Raw genomic sequence first — 23,433 nt, forward strand, 5'->3', positions numbered from 1 at the left:
AGAAACTAAGCATGCACGATTGACTGAGTGAAACTGTTATCTATTGTTTCCACAATTCTGAGACGCGTTCTGATTCTAAGGGAAACAAAGTTGTCATGTTTATGCGGTTGTCAGAAACTAATCCCTTCTTGTTTATTCAAGAAGTTTCTAGTGACCTCTGAGTTAGCTGGCACACAGAAGTAATTAAGTTTAATGTACTCGATAGGAGCATACTGACCTTAGTCCTATGCAAAAACTATAGTGTATATTATTCCAATGCGCAGAGCCTATAAGGGAAATAGGAACTACACTACAGGACTTAATGCCTTTTGTTTTTTACATTTTCGGCATGTTGCATTATGGGACTTGGGGTTTTGCTTTCAACATTATAATAATCAGCTTAAAACTGCATAATGGAAAGTGTTGTTGGACTGACAAAGTATAACAAACAACTTGAGGCTATTTGACGGCTATATTCTCAGCTGCAGTGCTTGCATCAGACTGTAGGAGGCGGACAGCAGGCTGCCCCCAGTACCAGTCTGGCACCGCTTGCATGAGCTGGGTAGTGAGTGTAGGACGTTCCCCTAATGCCTGCAGTGAGCAGGGCACGCTGCTGGATGCGGGCAGTGTGCTGATCCCCGGTGCGTCCCTTGGATGTCTGCAGGAGTCAGCCAATGCCCACAGCACTAGAGGAGGCTGGCAGTGCCATGGTCCCAATCACAAACCAAGGCGTGCATGTAGAAGAGAGTAGCACACACCCCAGCCCTCGCCTTGCAACTGCTGATCAGGGCAGGAGACGTGCAGTGCACGAAGCACACCTCCAGCCCTCGCATGGCAGGGCTTACAGAACACTGTAAGAGATGGTCAGTGCACTGCTTCTCTACTGACACCCATGCAGTGCCTACAGCGCACTCACCCTGCAGACCTTACAACGCACCGCAGGAGGCTGCAAGTGCCAGGAGGCTGCACTAGGCACTAGAGTCTGGAGCACACGTCAGTGGCCGGATAGAGACTGCAGTAGCACTCTTTCACCTTATGCCCCCCAGTGCCCGCAGGAGGCGGCCAGCGCGCTGCTCCCCGGTAGTACCACTCATTAATTATCAGCAGGAGGCGGGCAGTGCCTGCAGCGCCTCTGCCCAGCCCTCCCCCTGCAGTGCCCGCAGCACACTGCAGGCGGCGGGCAGCGCGTGCAGTGCGGGCAGCGCGGCTCCCCCCGTGCCCTGGCACAGCCCGGCTTCCCTCGCCTTCTCATTTGGATCCTATTCAAATGTGGGTCAGGGGTGAGCAGCGCCCACGTCACAGCTCACAAGATGGCGCTGGGGAGGCAGCAGCGAGCGGAGTGAGAGGGTGGCAGGGAGAGCCCCTCCGGACCATGCAGTGAGGTGAGCCTCCGGGGTCCCGGGGCGGCAGGGGGCGGGCGTTGGAGGGTGCCCCAACCTTCAGGGAGAAGAGGGCTCTGTGCGCACCCGCCAGTCCGGGGTGCCAACAAAAGGGGGTCTGCACCCACAGAAGGCGAGCAGGCTGGCAGCGCTGCCACCCCCTCCCCCACATATGTTCTCGTCGGGGTGTGAGGACGGGAGGAGCCGTGCATTTTACCGAAATGCACACTGTGCATGCGGTGCCTGTGTGTGTTGGGGAGGGGAGTTACGGAGTGGCAAGGGTCAGTGGCGTTGGGGCGGCGTATTGGTAAAGGAGGGTTGTTGCCTCTGCTGTGAGACAAGATTGTGCCCCGTGAGAGGTGGGGGCGCGTTACTGCCTCCGGTGTGTGCATTAACGATGTGCTACGCCTCTGGTGGGCTCGGTCGGTGGTATGGGGCTGCTGGCACAGCGTTGGTACTGCTACTCTGCAGCTAGGGTCTGCTGGGCGCCATTCTCCCCCCGGCTCGGGACGCACAAAGCCGTGCAGGTATCTGTCTTTTACCTCAACTTTACGTACTCCTCTCCTTCAGTCTCAAGCCTGCTCCTTGGGTTGACGCGGGCTGCCTCTTGTGTGTAAACAACCTGCCCCCTTGTATTACTATCAGTTCTCCTGGGGGGTCTGCATTGACTGCTTCTGGTGAGTTGGGGTGTACTGGTACATTGGATAGGCAATCATTGCCTTCTGCAATGCTCATATTCCCGCTGTCCGTACGGATTCCGTATAGGCACTGTCATGTTTTGGTTATACCGTTTGTATTCGGACATATGTAAAAGCTTCTTATTTTACTTTCTCACAGTATATATTGTGCTCTACATTTTTACACCAATTATTGCAAAAATCCACGCGATTTCCATCCGCCTTCAGCATCTACCGATACATGTTTAATGCATTCTTGCCGCATGAAGATCCCTGAATAATGCAGAAAGTCTGTTAAAAGCATGTTTTCATTTAGCACTGTTCTGATACTGGGCGTTTTTGGTGGCATCGGGTTGTTTACAGCAGCCCCGGCCCAGGTGGAAAAGTCAATAATTGACTTTTGTTTGAACTCCTTCAGGTGAACGGGGCAATCGGTGCCGGGGCTCCCAATAGCTGCCTCTCTTTTGTGTGCGGACATCAACGGGCTCGTTTTCTGCCCTGCCCTTTTGAGATCATGTGTACCCGGTGCCCAATTAGCTGGCTTTGGGAGCAATCCTTCCAGGGAAGTGGAAGCAGCTGGGTGGTATTGTGCATGTGCCGCTGGTCCAAGAAAACCCTCCTGGCCAATGCTTTCTAGGCTTGGAGCGAGCAGCGTAGCTCATAATACTGAGTTCGTGGGTAGGGCGCACCTAGCTAAATTGTCTCGCGGGGGTTTCGAGTAGATGTTCAGAGCGTGTCAGCACTGGAGCGCCGGGGAGATACGGGGAGTATTTAAATTCCTGAATGGCTGAGCGCAGTAAACTAGGTAAGAACGCATTTACAGCAGGGGCATACTTTAGTACTATATGATATGCGCGTGTTTCATTAGTCAGTAACACTTTGCTTAGCGCACTGTGCCATTGTTCGTCTCTAGGCGCTGTGTGTTTGGGTTCGCGGCAGCCTTCGAACAAGGCAAATGGAACATCCCCATCGAACAAATTGGCAACGTTATAAGCACAGTGCCTGGATTGAAACGTTTCCCGAGTACAGTCCTGGCAACACTGCACTGTGGATGCGGTCTGGGGGAACGGGAGGGTCTTGGCGAGAGGGGCACACGTGCGGTGTTTATTCCTCCGCCGCCCACGTCCTGTTAAGGCTGTTGAGGTGGGGCAGTGGATCCGGTTTTCTGCAAAATGTGCATTTTGCCTCTAGGCAAACTGACACCAAGGAAAGCTTCATTTGCATGCTGTCACTCGTTTATTTATTTTCTTCAGGAATAATGGGGGTTTCGAACTGTTTTGCCTGAGTGTTTGCATACAGCAGGGTTGCATTTTTATTACAACACAAATATTTGCTCCAGGTATCAGTCGAGTGCGAATGTGTGTGCCTCCAAACACCTTTGCACCTGTATCCTTTAAATTCACGGTCATGAAATGTCCAACCGGTTCAACTAAACCTCTTCATTTCAATCAGTGGCACTTGTATGATGGGCGGGTGCATCCGGCCTGTCCCTCGCCCTGTTCATCCGGAGCACGCCACCGACTGTTGAGGCCTTGGCTGTTATTGGATGCTGCCGAGCCCTTGAAATGGCATATCATGCAGATTACATCCAGGTCTGTGGCAAGAAAACGCAAGATGTGACTTCCTTCCATGGCTGCAAGTGGCCTTCTTCATTAGCGCTCTAACCCTAAAAGCATTATTGCAGTCCATTATTTGCAGCGGTGCCTGACAGTTCTGGGCCTAATTATTGAAATCAGTTTAACTCTTGATGGCTGACCCTGCGAGGTCAAATCTGGCTCCCATCTCTTTTACCAGAAGAGCCTGCCACCTGCCACTGACGCATCACTCTAGCTGCACACTGGACCCCAATTAAACCTCTTTTGTTGCGATTTTTACTGCACAGCGTTACTAGAAGCAGCGCTTTCCCTGCAAATCATTTAAGGATATCTTTTGGTTTATTACCATCCCCGGCTCCTTTTACAATAAGACACCGTTTTGCTTGTTTTTTGTATATACTTGTCCATTTCAGCATTTAAATATAGTTTGCAAGCGTTTGCCTACCCTCGTTTCTGCATCAAAGTCACTCTGGTTTGTGGGTGATGGTGAATTTATTACCTCCCGCCCCAGTGAAAGATCACGAACCCAGAGATGAGCCGTGTGCTTCCCGTTCTGTCCTTAGAAGGCCGGAGTATCCTAACAAAAGCTATACCCTGAATTTATCCGAAGCATTTTTAAACTGAATAACTTCCTGCACACCCTCCTACTGCACCCAAGAGGCTCCGCACCCCTGCTTTGGGAACCATGAGTGTCTTTTCAGGGGGAAGCAGCTTGTGTGCAATAGTGATGTAAACACGACATGCACCTAAGGTTTCGCTTGCAGAAAGAAGTCGTATTGCTAATAATTATTGTCTCCTTTTATTTATTTCTCCCAAGCATTCCACCTTGCTCTTAAAAGTTCTTCATGCATGGTAGGTGTGGGTGTTTTTTTGTGTTTTTTATATATATATATTTTTTTTATATATATATCCCTCCATTGGACTCTTATTGGGTCATTCATGTTTTACTTCTGCCCACAGCAACATACAGCATGGGGAAAAGATGCAGCTAACATAAATGTGAGTGAAGGTACTCCCTTTCACAAGGAGCACATCCGCAGACAAAGTAGTTCCCTTCAGTGCCATGCACTATTACCACAAAGTAGTTCCCTTCAGTGCCATGGACTATTACAAAAATGTGTGCTTTTTAAAACCAATTTTGCTTTTAGCCATTTGTTTTCTTTTTTCCCCTCCAAATTTAATGGGGCGGACAGCTTCCCCAACAATAAAGTTTTGCAAAAGCTATGACAAAACAAGTTGATTAGGGTATAGAAAATGTGTTTTTAATTGTCCCTTTGGCGAATGTGCACAAAAGTTAACAGACGATGTGTGCATATGGAGGGTTAAATTGTGGTAAGTTAAGACTTCAAGGCCTAAGGCCAAGTGGTTTGTAAATGTTACTCAGACCCCAGATGGCAGTATTGAACCACATTGTGTATTGGCCATAATTTTGTACCATTATTCACATCATTGTTTTTGTAGTTGAGCTTCACTTTGATTCAGATGAGGGAAGAACATTTTGGATATGTGCATTTTTAGGATACTGCTGTACCCTACGGAAACTAAATATCACATTTTTAACAATCTTGTTTGGTGTCATTTGCGATCTGTGGACTCACAATCTAGTTTGCAGACTCGCATTACACCAGATCACAACTGTTACTGAACTCTTCATGTGTGTATTATTTATTTAGTGCAAGCCTAGCCAAAGAGCAGCACAAGAGTGTACATGTTCAAAGGCTACTACGCCGTCAACAAGTAATAGGAGATGTAGCTGGGGTTTGGACTATTACTGTCTTGTGATGTAGTCTTCTTTAAAGAGGTGTATCTTCAACTGTTTCTTATTTCCGAGCAGCTTGGGGGCAGTCCTTATGGCTGCAGGGGTGTTATTCCAGATCCCTGAGTGTGTGTATATGGAAAATACCTGCTGACTGTTTGTTTGTTCTTTTCTTTTTATACTTCTTAGTCTCCAGCCTGATGGTGGCCTGGCTGTGGGTGGGCATATAGCCACCATAGAAGAAGAGCTTGTGTGCAAGATAAATGGGTTTGCAAATAATACAGCTGGTTTTGAAAATGGTGCAGACTGGTAATGGAGTTCCATCAGGATGGGGGTGAAGTGATCATATTTCTTCCGCCCACGGATGAGACGTGCTGTGGAGTGTGGAAAGCCTTGGGACATGGCATTACCACTATCCAGATGCCAGAGTAGGAGCAGTTCCCAGTAGCTTTCTGAAAGAAAACGATTGGCTTTTGTTAGAAGATAGTTGGTACTATGATGTCTTTAGTCTTTTTTTGGTATGTGTTCTTTTATGGTGAGCTTGGCGTCCAAGGTGAAGGCAAGTGGTTTGACAATTGGTAAAAGGTGAGGTTCGAAGCCGCCAAGGTTCATGTCACTGAGCCAGGTTTGTACTATTTCTTGCTTCCTGTTCCTAGCAGATAAACATAAATGGTCTTGGTTGAGTTGGGCTTCACTGAAGACCTATTTGTTCTAATTACACTCAGCTTAAAGTAGTCTTAAGTTGCCGAATCTTTTGCTCTATGCAGTAAGCAATAGCAAGAACTATGAATCTGCCTTTGGGTTAAAAAGTGCTGTGGGCTCTGTGGAGCTACTCCAGATATATATGAGCCATAGAATGAATAAGGACACATTATCTCAAATAAAATTGAAGAATTTGGTATGTCATTGCCCCGGGTTCATGAGTCCCATGTTTAAGGAAATTTGCAACTGAGGGGTTACCATAAATATATTAGGAACTTCAGCCACAGATGTCACAGCAGACTTTTCAAGTTTACGGTTTCAACATACTTGAATAAGGATTGGTAAAGCCAATTGGTTTTGCCTTACTCATTAGCTGTGACAAAGTTTTGGCTTTGCCGATCAACATTGGTAAAAAGTGGAGCTTGTTGCCAGTGCTGTTTAGCATTGGCAAACAAAGTGTAATGCGGTGGCTGAACCATTCTGTAGGCATGTGTAAGTGCACAACCATGCTTTGTGTTGAGCCAGCACCAATTTGCTGCCTGGCCCTTCAAAAATAAATATTTAAAAACAGAACAGCAGGACTAGGGGGAAACGATGGGCAGTGGATGGGTGGCATGAGGAAGACAGCAAAACAGGGGGTGGGGCTGTAGCACACAAGGGAGATAGCAATACTGATGCGGGGGTAGAAGCACATGAGGGAGACGGCAAACCAGGATGAAAAGTATACTGAAGGGAGAGCAAGCAGCCACCACAGAGCACGGGGCCGGACATTTGGTGGGGCAGAAGGAGAGAGAAACACAAGAGAGGGAGCAGGAAAACACGTGCACTCTGATGGAGAGCTTAAATAAAAAGAAAAAAAGTACTTCCCTAAAATTGAGTGGTGGAAGGATTCAAGTCAACCAGTCAAAAGAACGGTAGAGAGGAAATGCTACAGGGGAGGGGCAAACTCTACATACGAGGAAAGCTATCGGCTAATAAGCAAGTGAATGAGAGTCACATTATAGCCAGCAAGTGGTGAGCAAGGAGCCAGAAGTAAGTCCCTGTAAGATCTTGGTAAACCCACGCTGGCAATAATTTCATCCTGCTGGAGGACTGTTGTATTGGAAGGTATCACGTAGTTGAAGGTAATGAAGTCCTAGTGGAATAGTTAGAATATTGTTGGGGTATTTGTATTGTGTGTTAGAATGTTGGTGTCAGATGGAAACCTGCACCCGAGAAGTTATTATCTACTTATATGCGTTTCCCCTGTGGGCCTAGTTATATGTAATGTAAGTTTCAATAAATCAACAAATATAATAGAATTCACCCGAGTTCCTGAAGAGTTAATACACTACAAGGACCTAGAGTTTTGATTCTCACATCTACTACAGAGCACCTATGTGACTATTTGTACTATGTTTCATAAACCACTGGTATGCCTTCTCAGTCTCTTCAGAGTATACTGACACACTTTAAAAAGCATTGGCAAAGCCAATAGGTCTTGCCTTTGCCCTCCATGGACTTAGCCTAGGGTTTTTAGTGATGCTTTTTAGCATTCCTTATGCTGGGCAGCATGGATAAAAGAGGGAAAAAACAGGTGCTATTTTTTGGCCGTTGGAGGACCACTCGTGCATGCACCTAGAAAATGCCACATGCTTTTTTTTTTACTTCTTTGTTTTGTTACAGACCCAAGCTGGAGGTGATCAACATGGAGGGCACTGATAGGGGAAGCATCACGGGGGTTAAGGGGGGTAGGCTAAGGACACGAGAGGGAGGAATGTGGAGTGTAGTTGGAGAGAAGAGCCGCATGCTAGCGAGAGAGCAATATGGAGTCTGGGGGAAAGAAGCACACAGGCAAGAAAGGGCAATGTGGGAGGGGAGAAAAAAATATCAGCGAGAGAGCAGCAAATGAGGAGAGGGCATACAAGGGAGACAGCTGGAAAACACATTCACTCTTGTGAAGTGCTTAAACAAAAAAAATTAGTTCCTAACAAGTGAGCTGTGGAAGGACATAAGTAATGAGGGTGGTCTCCAGGGGCAGCCACAAGATAGGCAAGCCATCAAATGAGAAGCAAGCAAATGAGTGACCACAAAGCCAACCAATGGAATGCAGTGAGCAGGCTCTAAGCCCACTTTAGGCAGCCAATGGGTCTTACACAAATAGACTGCTTGAGCTGTCTGGTAGTTGAGACCTAAAATGTGGATAAGAGTTCAATTGGAATTAGTGGACAGTCTTTAAATCAGCATTCTTCACTCTCTCTCCTTGGGTAAAGATGATTCCGCTTGAAAGCTGCATAGAAGAACCCGTTCTTTTTTCAAGAGTTCCCTAAGTTGATGGTAAATGCAGTCAGTGTTCTCTAAACTAATATCGGAGAAATTGATGTGAGCTTGATATTCAAGGCTCTTACCAAATGGGTGGGGGAGTGGTGTTAAACCACAAATCAAACCTTAGCTCACTCCAGGCACGCAACGCCCATAGGTCTGAAAGAACTTCAGCCCAACCACTTTCCTCCCCAGTCGTGTGTCATCCCGGGCTGCTGCAGCTCGAGCTTCTGTGGGCTCGGCTGGGCAGTGTCTGGAGTCTTATCTCCGGCATGTTTGAGTTTTTCACAGGTCTTTAAAGACCATTTGCATATTTACATACCTTTTATAAACTGGTTACCAAGGCTTAGTTTTTTTTTCTGGTTCCAGTACCCCGTGGGCCCCCACTCTGCCTATTCTTTACATTTGTTTTTTACATTTACTGCCATAGTGTGAGGATGCATTTCATAAAAAGGAATATAAAGTAGTGTTGCCAAAAGAAAAATGCTAGCCATGTGTTGTTTAAAGAGCCCACAAAGACCAAGTCTTGCCATTATAGGGTTATAAATAAAAAGGTATGTATTCATTTGTAATGTGACTTTTCACTTCAGCCTTTGTTCCCTTTAATTATCAGTCATGGATCATTTAGGCAGCCCTACAACACAATCAAAAGTGCTTTCTATTTATATTTGCTATTGGAAGTATGCACAGATAAGTGCTGAAAATACGGCTTTAGGTGACTGTTTATTTTTGTACCGTCTGGGACATGAAAAAAATGAGCTGGCAACCATAATCACAAGACTGGAAGTTTGTTGCAGGATCAGTACATTATTTATTTCCTTCACCCTTGATCCCTTTTTAATGCCATTATAGCCATAGCAATAGTTTAACTTGTATCTAAAACCCTACGCCCCATCAATAACAAGCTGAGTTACTTCAAGTGTCTGGTAATTCACCTTGCATTCAGACAACTCGCTCCTCATTCTCGCCCTTCACTTTCACACTCACCCTGCACTCACGGTGATCACCATGCACTCACACCATTCACCCGCTCACCCTACACTAACCGTGATCACTCTGCACTCACAATGTACTTGCGCTCTTCACCCTGCAGTCACATGAGCACACTACTCGCCCTGCACTCACATGTCCTCGTCACTGCTCAATCTGCAATCTCACTCAAACAAGCCCATCACTAACCATGCATTAATTCGTCCCACTCTGCACTTACATCTGCATCCAAATTCATACGGTCACCTCACTCACCCTGCAGTCACTCCTCTTACCCTACTCTCACACTGTTGTTGCTCACCGTGCACTCACATGGGCCCTCCTGCCACCCACACAGTGCAGAGGGTTTATATGCGAGTGTGAGTAAACTATGAGTAGCACTAGAAAAAAAAAAAGATGTTTGTCAAACAGGTGCTATAGAGAGATGAGGTGCATTGTTGCTGAGAGTTAGTGAGGGAATTCATGGAGAAGGAGGAAATGGGGGAGGGGGTGCCAAAAAAAACTTTCACCGTGTGCGACCAGTACTAGGGCTAGCCCTGGATGGAAGTGTTAGCCCCCCAGAAGTTCAAGTCTAGTTGCCCCCTGGCTCATCCTCTTCCTCCCAACCAATGCCGTTCTGTGTAGTTTCTGTCTGGCACTTGGGTGGCGTTCGGAGTGGGAATGCGTCTGCTTGATAGAGATCCATCTCCCGCCTCAAATCTTGAGGAAACCTCTTGATACAAACGTTTTTGATATTTCTGTTTCCATAATATTAGGCAGTCGCTGTTGTTGAATGTACTGGAAGGCCACATTTACATGGAACATGTGCAAATGTGGTTCTTCCTGCTAGGGGACCGCACCATTTACCCCAGCACCCAGCTCATGGAGCAAAGACAGAAGGATTCCAGTGGTAGTTGATGTAGTTTAGTAGCTAAATTATTGATGGCGTTACTGGGAGACCAGAGTCCTTATCCTGGGTTTTTCATTAGACTAGAATGCATCCCACTCAGCTAATTACTGACTCTATCTGTACTTCTGTTCACTAAGCATCTTAAACTATTGCCTGCTTTCAAACAGGCACACTCATGGTGGAGGGTGCTCTACAGCATGCTTTACAGATACCCTTGTTTATATTCGGATATCCAAGACTAATTTATCGCCCCTGAATTTTAGTCAGACCACATAAGTAATGTGCATCGCTTCTCGACGGTTTGTTCCTCAGCATCCGAGTTGGAGACGTCCCATTATTTAAATAACGCACTTTTATTTTGTCATTGGCTAAATATGTAATAAGCTATTTGAGTCGAACTAGATTTCCCCTTAGTTGATTTGACTCCAGGCCCAAGCATGCCCAATTACTATCGAAGATTAAACATTGGTCCGGAAAACAAGTAACTGAAATTCAGCGAAAAACATAAAAATGTATATATTTTTTTTAAATGAAATAAGTTATGAAATTTGAAACTTTGCTTACAGGCTTAATGGTCATCTTCTGACAGTTAATGCCCATGGAATTGATACCATGTAGGGTTGCAGAGCCAATCGGAATGTGATATCATCGACCCATTTCTTCCCCACTACTCCCTTTCAGACGCACAATTCTTTTAATTTATTGATGAAAAGAGGCTCTGCAGCAGCTTCCATCAAGAACGGACGTACTGTCCACAGCAGCCAGCCTAGGCCTATCTGGAAGAGAGGGAAGGTGGTTGTGGTTTCTGTAAAGCCTTGTTTAGGGGTCTACGATTGTTGCTCTTCAGCAATACAGATTTGTGTAGAAGTGTGTACCTTCTGATATTAGGTGGACCAGTACAAGACTACCTTTCAGTGGTAGCCTTCTATACTGAGGACATTTTGTATGCATGGATTAGATCTGGATTCCATGGTGCATGTTTGACAAATCCAGATTTAGCTCCAGCATGTTTCAAGTATTTAATAAATGGATAGGTGAGCTCTTCGTTTGGTTAGCTGTTGTGCATATGCAAACTAAGGCATTGGAAGATGAAGCCGCTTGACTTGAAACCGAAGACCTGGCTTTTTGAGTAGTCCCCACTAGGGCCTAGGTGTGCCTAAACTCGCATCTGCTGTGCGTGAGGATACCCTCCCGGGTCACAGTGCGCTCTACAAATCTACATAACATAACAGTATAGCTCCGCAGGAAGTCGGGAAAAGAAGTCTGGTTTGATGGGTCAATAGCCAGGCTACAACCCTCTGTTGTAATTATGGGTTGATGCTCATTTTTTGAGTAGATTTTTGGAAAATGTTTACATTCATTGTGGGCTCATGGAGGGAATTGGTGTGCATACTGATGATGATTGAGATGGATGTTCAACACTGACGAACGCCCCCTTCTAGTGCCCTCTACCCATGAGCATACTACACATTAGGTTCTCAATATGCGCACCCTTTTATGCTCGTAGCTTGCCTTTGAAGTCCCTCAGCTGCGTGTGCATACCCCCTGGGCTGTGCGGCGTACTATGGATACATGCTGGTGGGTGATAGGAGAGCCAGGGCTGGAAAAAAGCCGAGACTTGAGTGCTTCCGTCTACCCTTCTGTCACTCAATGCATTATGCATGAACTGTTTTTGCCTTCTTGTCCCACACTCCTGAGTTGCAACAACCTTGCTTTTGAGTGGGATTTCCTTTCACAGTTCCATGGTGAATCTTGCATTTCACAATCGTTCTCAAAAAGGAGCCATTTGATGCGTGTGCATCATGTAGGATTATCTGGTTATTGTTGCTCAACTCTTTGAATTTAAAGCCCAGCTTTGATACAGTATTTAATGGGGGTTTAGAAGATAAAATGACTTTCTCAGTACACATTGTCATAATTCCTCTCACCTTTTGATCTGTGATCTTCTGGTGAAGGTACTTCCTATATTTGTATTGAATTTGTTGCAGAGTATATTCTTTTGACCGTAATCTTCAAGTACAGCTTGGTATTGCAACCTGTAAACATTCCTAAATTCCACCACCCGAAAAGAATAAGAGGTTGCTTGCCCCATTGAGCTACCTGACTATCAGAATGCATGTAACTTGGTGCAGTGTACTACAACTTGTTCTGAGTCAAGCCCTTTTCAATTACTTAATGACAAACAACAGCTCTGCCTTATTGGACATGCAATTGATCATCACAAACAAAAAAGATTCTCACTAGGTTTTGACTGTGTGATCAGCATTAGCACCCTGAGGGCCTGCTGATGTATAGCCTTGTATGGACTACGGCAGTGGTTCTTAAACTGTGGTCCACGGAGACCAGGAAGCTACGAAGCTTACCTTGGGAGGGGGTGGGCAGCTCCACGATTGTTAAAAAATATATATATATTATTAGCAAATCAATAATGTACATGTACATAAAAAAAAATGTAAACTTGAAAGTTTTAAAACACCCAGTAAATGTACATTTTTATTATTCAAATTCATTAAGTTGGTATCCTTATCATGATCTATTGGAGCAACAGTAGTACAGAAACAGAATCTAATATTGGCGGTTGGTGGCATAAATTGAAGCAGCTTGGATATGTATTGCAAGAGCGCGCATTAGGAGCATAAAAGACTAAAGGGGCATGCCAGACTCTAGCATATCTCTATGTATTTTAGAAATAAAACAAATTGTGAAAAGCTTCAGCTTTCCTATTAAAATTTCAATTTTCACATATTTTTGTGTTTCTTAATTAAATTAACGATTCCATTATTGGTGCATTTGTTTGCATATCGGTTTCTATATTTTTGTGTATTACTTTGAGAGTCAAATCAAAGAAATTTCTTAGGCACGGAGCTGTCCCCAGAAGTCAAAAGGTTATGTACCCCAAGACTATGACCATTATCTTTACCTGTTGTCTCCCGTGAACATAACATCTAAAATGTGGTTGATTCAGAATGCAGCCTTATGCCTGACTTTTGCCTGGAGAACGCATTTCAAATATTCTGCCCAATTATCAGTTGCTTTAAATGTTTTACAGGAATCAACCTGAAAATTCTGTGTTTTTGACATTGTACCTTTCATGCTACTGCCCTCCTCTTGCTCCAAACCAGTCTTCCCAGATACCTGCTGAATCGGCTTCTTCCGTAGGCTTCAACAATCTTCTAGTTCGCCTACCTAGATCTTTGGGCAGAACTCTTAAACTGTTGAATGGTCCCTCACATAAATCGAGGATTCTCCTAATGATTTACGCGCTGTTCAAAGACATGGCTGTTTACATCAGCCTTTTCTGAAGTCTGCACCCGAATGTGTGACGGTATTCCGCAAGCCGGAATCTCGCTGAGCCTTCACAGCACCGTCACTAGAACGCATGCATCTTAGTTGAAGCTGTAGTCCTTGGGAGGGGAGGCTCAAAAAATGTGGAAGCAAAGTAGCAGGAATTTACAGTTGATGGATCTCTGTGTAAATTATATCTCGGTAGTTCATCCAGGACTGCACTGAACCGCCTTTTACTGGAGATTATTTTGCCTGCATCCTCCTGCAGCTGTTCTCACTATTTGGATGATTTCTTTGGTAGGCTCCTTCCATTTATGCATCTTACTTTGGAGGCCAAAGAGTTTTTAACCTTCCGGACAGGAACACACATCTTTAAATTTCGGCACCATTTGTCTTCTCCCAGTCTATCTGCCCTGCGATGCTCGTTGGTTTTGCGAGCATTTGAAACCTCTTGTATATAGTTTAGTATATACTTATATGTGTATGTACTTTGTGGGCTCTAGAGATCAGCCCTAGGACTTGTCTGCTTAGGGACTTTTTTTCTGTTCAACTGCCTCGATTTAACTGTCTTGATAGAAAACGACCAGTAGAGGTCAGTAAAATCATCCCATAAGTGCTTTCTGCTGAGGGACTTTCTTTTTTTATTTTTCTAGCAACGGCTTCTATTTAACATTCTTGATAGAAAACGACCAGCAGAGGTCAGTAAAATATCAGAATCACTTAAGCATTCTCTAGATTCCAGTCCATAGAAATTGTCTTCCATGAATACCCGTAGACATTAAGATTTTTTTTTATATCTTGTATTTTCAGTGATATGACCACCAAAGGCTTTGAGTTTATATTAAAAGCAAAGCTTTGCACTGTACCGTTTCCTGCTGAAAGGCAATATTTCGCTCCATGTGTTCCCATACCTTGCATGTCACGCAGTTTGGTGCTTACTTTCCTTCCATGTTAAAGAACAGTAAATGTTTCAACATCCAGGCTAATGTGCTGCATAGCTAAATACATATAAGGTCCCAAAGGCGAGACCGATTGCATTGTAAATGCTTGTTGTTTTTCTGCTCTTCTCATAGTTTGATTATTCAGTTCGTTGTTTTATCAGTAATGCTCTTTGGCACTTTACTCATCATGGTCCTTGGGGATCCTTCTTTAAATTATGGTTTTGACGACGCTTCCATTGGCAATTAATTAGTTAGTCCGCAGGATTTGAGTGCTGACGTTTAATTAGTTACATTAACCTGTATGACCATCCGTTATTTACCTTTCATTTAATATGCCTATCTAGCTCCTTCTGGTGTATATGTATGTTATTTTGTTCTATACCAGCTTGCTGTTGAATGTTTCCATTGTTGTTATTGTGTATATGTTCAAAAATTAATGCGCAATTATGACAATTTCCTTCTTCCCAAAGTGTCCCTCTTATATGTGGTTCTTGTATGCTGCATTGAAAGAAGCAACATATGAAATTGGTTGGTTGGGGAGAGCTTGTGTACGTCATAGTCCCCCCCTCTGAATCTTCGCACTTAAATCCTGCGCTCTGGTTCTTCCTTATGGAATTTTGAGTTTTGGACATCCCACCATTTTGTTGTTGGTCTCCGTTGATACCCACGACTCGGACCCACCATCTTGCCTGACCCCAGTCCTTTCCCCCTTCCCTTCGGTCTCCCCCTGACGATCCGCTATCGTTTTTCTCCTTCTTTATGGTCGGCCTAAACCCCATCCCTCCTCTGGTTCCCTTCTCTCTCCTCACCCTCTCTCACAACACTACTCTTGGGCCCCTCTACCTTCACCCCCCCCCCCCCCCCCCTCACGATTTTTCCACTCACTCTGTTATGATTGTGCAACTAATTGTTTAATTTACAGTACCTCTAACTCGCTACTTGTTCTTCTTATGTAAAACTCTCTGATAACCTGACTCTTGTGACTTATGTACATCCCTCTATTTCTTTGTGGAGATGGTCTCCGTCGATTGCCATGATCCGGACCCGCCATCTTGTATGACCCCTGTCCCTCCCTTCCTTCCTTCCTCCCTCCCTCCCTCCTTACTCCTTCTGATGACCCGCGAACGTTTTTCTCTATTTTGCTGGACGCCCTTACCCCATCCCCCCCCTCAGGTGCCTTTCTCCCCTCTCGGCTATTCCCAGACTCCTATTCTTGTCCCCCTTTTCCTTCTCTGCCTCTTATTACTTGTCATTTCTTTGTAAATTGCTGTGAAAAATGTTTAAATTATTGTACCTTGTTACTCGCTATGTTGGTTCCTTATGTAAAGCGCTCTGATACCTCCGGGTCTAGCCAGCGCTATATAAAATTCAATAAATACAAAATAGTTGAATGTCTTTGGAAAGCTGTTTCTTTTCCTTCTTCCTTCATGATGTCTCCTTCAGTTCTTCAGCTTCAATTCTCTAGTGGCTTGGAAACTTAAGGGCTCTTGGGATTGCCTTGAAGAGGAAACTAAAGCTAATCAGAGGTTTGTGGTGAAAGACCTGTTTCTGTGGTTATGAGATGGAGCCAGTGTTACTTCAAAGCTGCAGGAGAAGACTTGCTTTATAGAGTTTTGGGGCAAAGTCCTTCTAAAAGTATGGCTTACCCCTTGTCAGCCTTGTCCAGCGCGATACTAATCTGTCCTTACTGCCAACGAGCCATCAAAGAATGTCTTTTGTCTTCTTTGCTAAGTTAAAGATGGATTTCTTTTGCAAAAAATTGGTTACCTGAAGGACTTTCTTTTCTTCTGCAGAAGATGTAATGGCCCAATCTCCTATAACCAATATAAGCTCCAATATAAAATGTATAATTGTTATGTATAAGTGCAGTTATAGGCACAAGTTTCGATACACCATAGTCTGATGGATGTGAGCATTGGTTTGCCATTTGAATCAGTCCAGCAGCACTAGATCTGCCTTCCTTCATCAGACTCGTGCTTGTTTCTGGATTTAAGTTTTCTTGCTTTTTTTGAATTATGAGGAACATGCATAATGCTTAAAAGATCAGTAAACATCCTACGTGATTTTATTTGAAGGGCTTCTTAGTCCCATCAATTTTTATCTTTTTTTTGCCACAATCTAGCTGCCCCTGTCTTCCTTCATGATTCCTTCCATATCCTGTGTGGGGCCTCAAGCTGGCTGCATTATATTTTCTTTGGCTGCAAATTCTGGCCCTGAAATGGCTGTCAAGGAGGGAGGAGCTAGGTTATGACAGAAACCTGAATATTGGCCTTCATGGTGCACCACATTCAAATTGTAAAACGAGGCATTCTCTAATAAAAAGGTCAACAGTGTATAGGAGGACGGAGCCCTTCTGGATGTACCCATCTTCTTCCTCATTCTGTGTAACTGAAAGTTCAACATGAAGCCGAATGATAAGTTCAAACCCAGTCCTTAGAAGCCTCTTTGCTTTAAATGTTCCGCGAAACGAACTGTAAAAAGAAAACCTGAAAGCAAAACCAAAAGAATTTCAACGGCTGAGTGGGCCAGTGGAAGCAATAGTGTGGACTACTGAATGCTTGCATTGTCTAGTGCATGTATTTTAAGTGTTGGCTAATTGATGCATTAGGGAGATGATCTCAATAGGATGTGACGTTTTAAAGATTCACAAACATTGACTCCCATTATTTCACAGTGCGCTTGCCTTTTAAGAAGGCTCACCTCTTCATTAATGATCCATTTTATTTGCTGATTTATATCGATTTCACATCCCTGTATGAAATGTTTACGTTCATTGAAAACACACACGGATTTCGTTTATTGAGATGTCTTCATGTACATGCAGACACCGATCGTAGACCGCACTCAGTGAGGATCATTGCCTTATCAATTCTTCCTTTCCCTGCCTCATAAGGTATTGAAAATTATTGTGGAAAATAGACCCTAGTCTGTGTTTACGTTACCAATGTGCTGCACTCTGGTGTGTGCTTGTATACCATACGGATGTTCAGATCCCCATTGTTTTACTGTATGGTTGAGCTACTCTTAAAAAAATAAAAATAAAATACATATATATATAGATATACTTTTTATTGATTTTTATAGATCAGGAATATATTTTAAATGTATCAAAGGATGAATACACTTGTACAGGTATTTAATTCTTAGTCCTGAAGATAATTCCAGCATGCTCCCCCACTTTTTTACATTTCTGTGGATGCGCCCATGGTTTATACACACGCTCATCCACCATGGCACTCTAGTCCATGCCACGCTGCAGTCTACGTTGCACCCAGTTGTTTAGTGGCTAGTGCCCTCCCCAGACTCCCATTAGTCCCAGGAGGGCCGCTTTGGAGTTCAGTACCACTGGTCTGCCCCCGTCTTAGGACAGTGTCCCGTGGAAGGAGGATCAGTGTTGTGTGGTAGAAGGTCCCCAGTTCAGTACTACTGCGCAGTGGGTCTAAGTTGGTCTCCACTTCATTCAGTGGGGCTGGGATGTAGTATGTGATGTGTAGATATTTCAGTTGAAGGAGCCTCGTTGTCATAGAGACTACTTGGTCTCTTGGTGCCTTCCTTGCCGTCTCGTCTAACGGGCCTACACCTTGAGCTTGTTCTATCCCGCAGAGTGACCGCAGGGTCTGGAGCGTTGTTCCCTAATGTGCTGTACAGCTGGGATATACCTTCCTCTCAAGAGCTGCTGGGGTAACCTTATCCTCCAGAGGGCTGTATTCAGGGAGAGTGGGAGTGCCTTACATGTGTGACTCAGTCTGCTGTGCTGCTCTCAGTAGTTCTGCATCACGATTCTGTTTCCTGCTGTGCTGATCTGGTGTTCTGCTGTATTTTTCTCCTTTATGGCTATGCTGCTCTTCGATGTTTTACTGCACAGCTCTCGTCTTTAATGCTCGATTGCCTTGAAGGTCTTGGCGTTACACAGTACTTGTTCTGCTTCTATTGTGTCACTCTTCTTTGTAGATGTGGGTTTTGGGTGCATTGTCCACGTGCTATGTACTGCACATTAATTAATTAAAGGAGTGTTTCACGTCTAGTACTACATTGTCCTCTTAATATCATAAACATCCCTTCAGAGGTCCATGATTTCCAAATGCTGAATTGGAGCAAAAAAACACCCAAAACAGACCTGCTTGAGGCGTAGCTATACCTGGGCAAATTGTAAAAGAGGGCCAATATGAAATAGGGCTAATGCATTTTTTTTGTTAATGAGGGGAATCTGCGGTGACTTTTTTTTGCCAGAAGTACGTTTTGACATTCTTTAGCATTGTGTACCTTTAAGTAATCTGCCGGTCTTAGTACCATGGATGCCTCAACATACGTGTTCTCTTTTACAAGCGGAAGCTTTGTCCCGGTCTGTGATTAACACAGTTTATCTACAGTTTAGTGTTGGATTCATCTACAGTTTTTTTTTCTTCTGATATGGATTTTTTGATTATAATGAACCTGCTGAAAACTGGGCCATGACCAGTGAACGTGTGCTCTTTGATTTTTAGCGGTCATTACGATCTCCCTTTAAAAAGGTCCAGCTTTTTTCCATTTTAAAATGAAACTATAAACTTGGGAACCAAGAGACCAGGTCATTGGATGTCCTCTTGCATTCGCCCCACAATCTTGATGTTTCCTGCTGTTCAGCCAGTGAGTGAGGTCATTGGATGGTTGAAATGTTAAGAGTGGTTGTACTTCAGTGAGTGGACACTTGGAGTGAGAAGGGCTCAGCAGCAGGCTGCTGCTCCGGGTGGGGCTTTAATTGTAGCCTGATCTTAACCTACATCATTTATACAGGATCCATCCTTTATGTAACACCAGGCTCCTAGTCCCTCTTTCCCACTTGAGCAAATTGTGTGAGCCTGTGCTAATCAGTTTGTATCCCGTACAGCGCCCTTAAATGGGAGTGTTTAGAGGCTCTGACACTTTGACTTTGTGACTCTTGATCTTGCTTCAAAACCTTTCGTTAATTTGGTTAAATTGATTACCAATGTTAGCGGTTCTACAAACGCAAAAAGTTGTAGTTTAAGAGAAAGCAGTGACGTTTTACATAGCATTTAAACGTACTGGTCTTGAGCCTTCTTAGAACCCAAAGTACCAGGACGGCAAATGTCACTGATCTGAAAGAACTGGATGCGTCTATCTATTTAGTGTCCATTATAAACTGCACTGAAGTGTTGAGGCAGTTTGCTTATACAAACCCTCCCTACCCTAAACTCATGGCCACCGTGAGCCATTGTGTCTAAAGCCCAGACTGAGCTTTCTCTGGGGTAAGACCCTGTGCTGTGTTGCTTCAGTGCTGTGAAGCTGCGGGCCTCCAGAAAATCAATCGGAAATGTTATTGTTTGTTTGGGAAGCTGTTGGAGAACCGCAAAGGCAGGTTATGTTCGTTCCAGTGGTAATGCTTGCCTTTCTAATATCGAGACGTGAGCTATCGTGACTGATGAGAGATGATACCCCAACCGGTTATAGGATGCTTGTTTTCCGGTCCAGGGAGAGGACCTGGCTAGGCCTTTCGGGCTGGACTGTACCCATGGGGAGCAGGGTCAAGACTGATTTGCATATGGCTAGGTCCAAGCTGGGGTGGCAAGGTGAACAAAAAACTATGGATTTAGTCCCAGATCTCTGTTCTTAGGGGTGAGTGTTGACATGTTCAGCATTCCGTCCATCTATTGTTCTTTTTTCCATGAGCTGCCCCAGGTTGAAAAAGGCACAGCTCGTTCCTCTTGTTGATTCCCAGTACCTTCTATGTGCACTAGTGCCCATGGGGAGGCTGGTCATTGCATCTCTTGTGACTTAAAGGCATCTCCTTGTTTCCGTCTGCCCAGCCTACTTTACACAGAGATTTAAATGGCTGATTTCCCAAGCCAAAGGCTTTCGCTGTGCCATAGGTGTGTAGCCACCCACTTGGATAGTAGGACTGTCCTGTCCTCCCCAAAACAATCTAGTTGATGGAATAACAACGGAGCCTTCTCCTCCGCTCTTGAATTCTGCAAGAAACTGAAGACCTGTTTGTTCACCTAGAACTGACCCTGGCTCGGCCCACACAGCTCCTGCTTCAGCGCCAGGATACCCTACCGGGGGAGTTGAGAGCTATACACAAAACATAACTTGTAGTGTTCACTCCAAATAAAGTACGGTCGATTTGAAGTGTTTTCTATTTCCATTCTCGTCAGAAATACAAAGCATCTGTTGGGGGGGGGGGGGGGGCGTTTTTCGCTGCAGCAGTGTCTTAGATACATTGCCAGCCGGCTCCCCAGCTCAGGCCACTGGCCGGGAGCTAGCCACCACCTCCCCTAATGAGCTGGGGAGGTTTCGTACACTGACTGGCCTGATTGTCCCAGCCCTCCCGAATGCATTCTGGTGGATGTCATGTCATCTTAAGTTAAAATGTATTTGCCAGTGCAAGTACAGTGAAGCTTCTTGGCGCTACATAGTGAAGACCTCATTGGTAAAAATCAAGTCTAGGAACAAGAAAGATTAAAGGTTTAAAAAGGAAAGCTTTTTCTGGAAAGTGAGAAAAGTGGCTTTTACATAAATCAAGAGTTAGTTCATTCCAGTCTCTAGCTGCTGCAAGTGAAAAGGCCCTGACCCCAAAGGAAATGGTTTTGCTTCTTGGTCTCTATCAGACATTTGTCAGAGAAGTTTAGTGTTCTTTTAGGGGTTTGTACCTGGAATGTAAAAGTAAAAAACATTTGAGTAAGATGTGGTCACTTGAACGTTCAAATGTAGCCACCGACTTTCACAGTTCAGTTGGTGTGCTTGTTTCCAGTAAGCTGTTGAGAAGGTGTGCTTGGAATTATGAGAAGTTGTTAATTCCCCAGGAGAATCTAAAGAAGCATTGTTTACTTGGTGATCATCACATGCAGTGTGCCCCAACTCACCATAACCGTAGCAAGTCCGGAAAAGGCAAGAGTGCAGAGAATTTCACTTACAATCTTATTTCCCTTAGCAGTTGAGAAGAGGCACAGGACTCTGCATCCTGATCAAGAACTGCATGTAATATCGTGCTTATGATGACGTATGAATTTGGGGATAGCTTGTTGACTGGACAGATATGGAGAGGGTGCTCATTTGCCTCAAATTCGTCATAGCAAGCTGTAGCTTTTTTACCACTGCCTCAACGCATACAACAATGGTGTGTGCTGGAAGTATTTTTGTTACACATATTGACACATATTGATGCCTTGTGGTCAAAGGGACTCAACATTGTACATCTTTCTTTGACAAGCGTGACTTCTTTCATCTCACCAGACTGTCATTGGTGACACCAAAATGACTTTAGTAGTGGAAGAGGAGTTTTTACCTGTCACCTGCTAGGGAGATTGGCCCCTCTGTGCGTTATAAAAGTATGCTGCCAGTCCCTCGCAACCAGGTCCTTTGCCTATCCTTGTCACATATTGGTGTTACATGGGTGTGCATGTACCTGCATGATGGTGCATATTACACAGGGGGCCATAGCCACAACGGGATCCATTATGTATTTGCTATGTTTAATGGTACCTAAGATGAAGGGTCAGAGAAGGAGCCTAGACTGCAGATGTGAATTGCAGGGCACCCCTAGGACATTTCAGGGGTCTTTAGTTGTGGGTCAGATCATGAAGCGTTTAGGAATGGAGACAGAAGGCCCTCTTGAAGCTAAAGCGTATCCTATGTTCTTTCCTTGATCCATTGTTCTCTCAAAGGGCTAACGCCACCTGTTAACAGGTAATTAAATGGGGTAGCCTCCCTTGCCTTTATGCCTTTGTTTTGGATTTCTGCTGAAAGGAGCCTCCCATCTCCACCCCATCATCCCACTCACACTTTATGGCAAAGTCCAGGATGAACTGAATGAGCAAAAGGTCTCCTATCTGATTGTTGGAATACACAATTACTGTCTACAACTTTAGTATAAAGGTGAGATAGAAACTTCAAGCCAGTGTTCCAAGATTTCTCTACCAGAACCAAGGGTCCCACACCAGTAGCGATCAAGGAATTTCTGTGTATTCCAAGGCTGGGTTTTCCACAGGAAACTCCCCTTAGCAGATTTGGGACCAAAACCTGGGGAAGTTCCGCTGCCTGCCAATAGAAGATGCTGCAGAGCCAGCTTTCTGCTGAGGAGTGGCATTGATAGTGGCCTTGCAGTAGAACAGTAAATGGGCCTCTGGAGGCGATGAACCGTGCTTGCTGCTGCAGCCCACGGATGATCTGCACCACTCGCAACGATATATGGTATCCAGGTGACCCAAGCGCTCCAGCAGTGTGAGCTGTCCACTGGAGGTGCCCCCATCAAGGTGCCTTGCTGTAGAAATCCTAATTTCTTAATGTTCAACCACATTAGTAGAAGTTAGCACTTAGAAGCCAGAAGATGCCCAGTAACATGCAAAAGTAGTTGGTGGCTATGGTAAACAACGTTTACCACGAAACGTTTTCCCCGCAGGGAATTAAAACGCGGTCGTTACAACGAGCGCGTTTTAATTCCACATACCATTACTCCGCAAGTCGGAACAACGACTTGCGGAGGGGGGAGAAGGTGATGGATTTAAAATCCAACACCTTCCCTAATGTCCGCGCAGACTGGAGTTGGAATAGTAAGTTAGACTATTCCAACATCCAGCCACCCCCACCCCCCCGCAAGTCGTTGTTACGACTTGCGGGGTAATGGTATGTGGAATTACAACGCAGTCGTTGTAACGACCGCGTTGTAATTCCCTGCGGGGGAAAAAGACTGTGGGATACCGAGGCATATTCGGTGGCTACACCAGACTGAGCTGTGCCCACAAAGAAGGTGAGCACTTGTCTTCAGCTGAAGACATTGTGCAACACACCTGTTACATGTGGTGTAACTATGTGAACAAAAGCATGACATTGGTGATGTTACGCTTGTGCCTATTTCGTATAATGCCGGTCCTGCAGGTCGCTAACTTCACTGAGGAATGCTCATGGGAATGTGTTCAATCATGATAGCAGGAGCGTGGTTGCAA

At 44.8% G+C, this 23,433-nt stretch overlaps 1 protein-coding gene across 4 annotated transcripts in view; it reads left to right on the top strand.

The window, feature by feature from the left end:
• Nucleotides 1-1,144: 1,144 nt before the first annotated feature.
• HIC2 (HIC ZBTB transcriptional repressor 2) overlaps nucleotides 1,145-23,433 on the top strand; it is a 246,049-nt gene continuing 223,760 nt past the window's right edge. The window contains exon 1 of one of the 4 annotated variants that reach the window (XM_085636147.1): nucleotides 1,145-1,361. The gene's annotated coding sequence lies outside the window, so the exon portion shown is untranslated. Of the gene's footprint in view, nucleotides 1,362-1,689; nucleotides 1,886-2,597; nucleotides 2,841-23,433 lie in introns of those variants that run through there. The other 3 variants (XM_085636149.1, XM_085636150.1, XM_085636148.1) reach the window with 3 other exon arrangements.

Source organism: Triturus cristatus, chromosome 11, assembly GCF_964204655.1.
Source record: "Triturus cristatus chromosome 11, aTriCri1.1, whole genome shotgun sequence".
Lineage (NCBI taxonomy): Eukaryota > Metazoa > Chordata > Amphibia > Caudata > Salamandridae > Triturus > Triturus cristatus.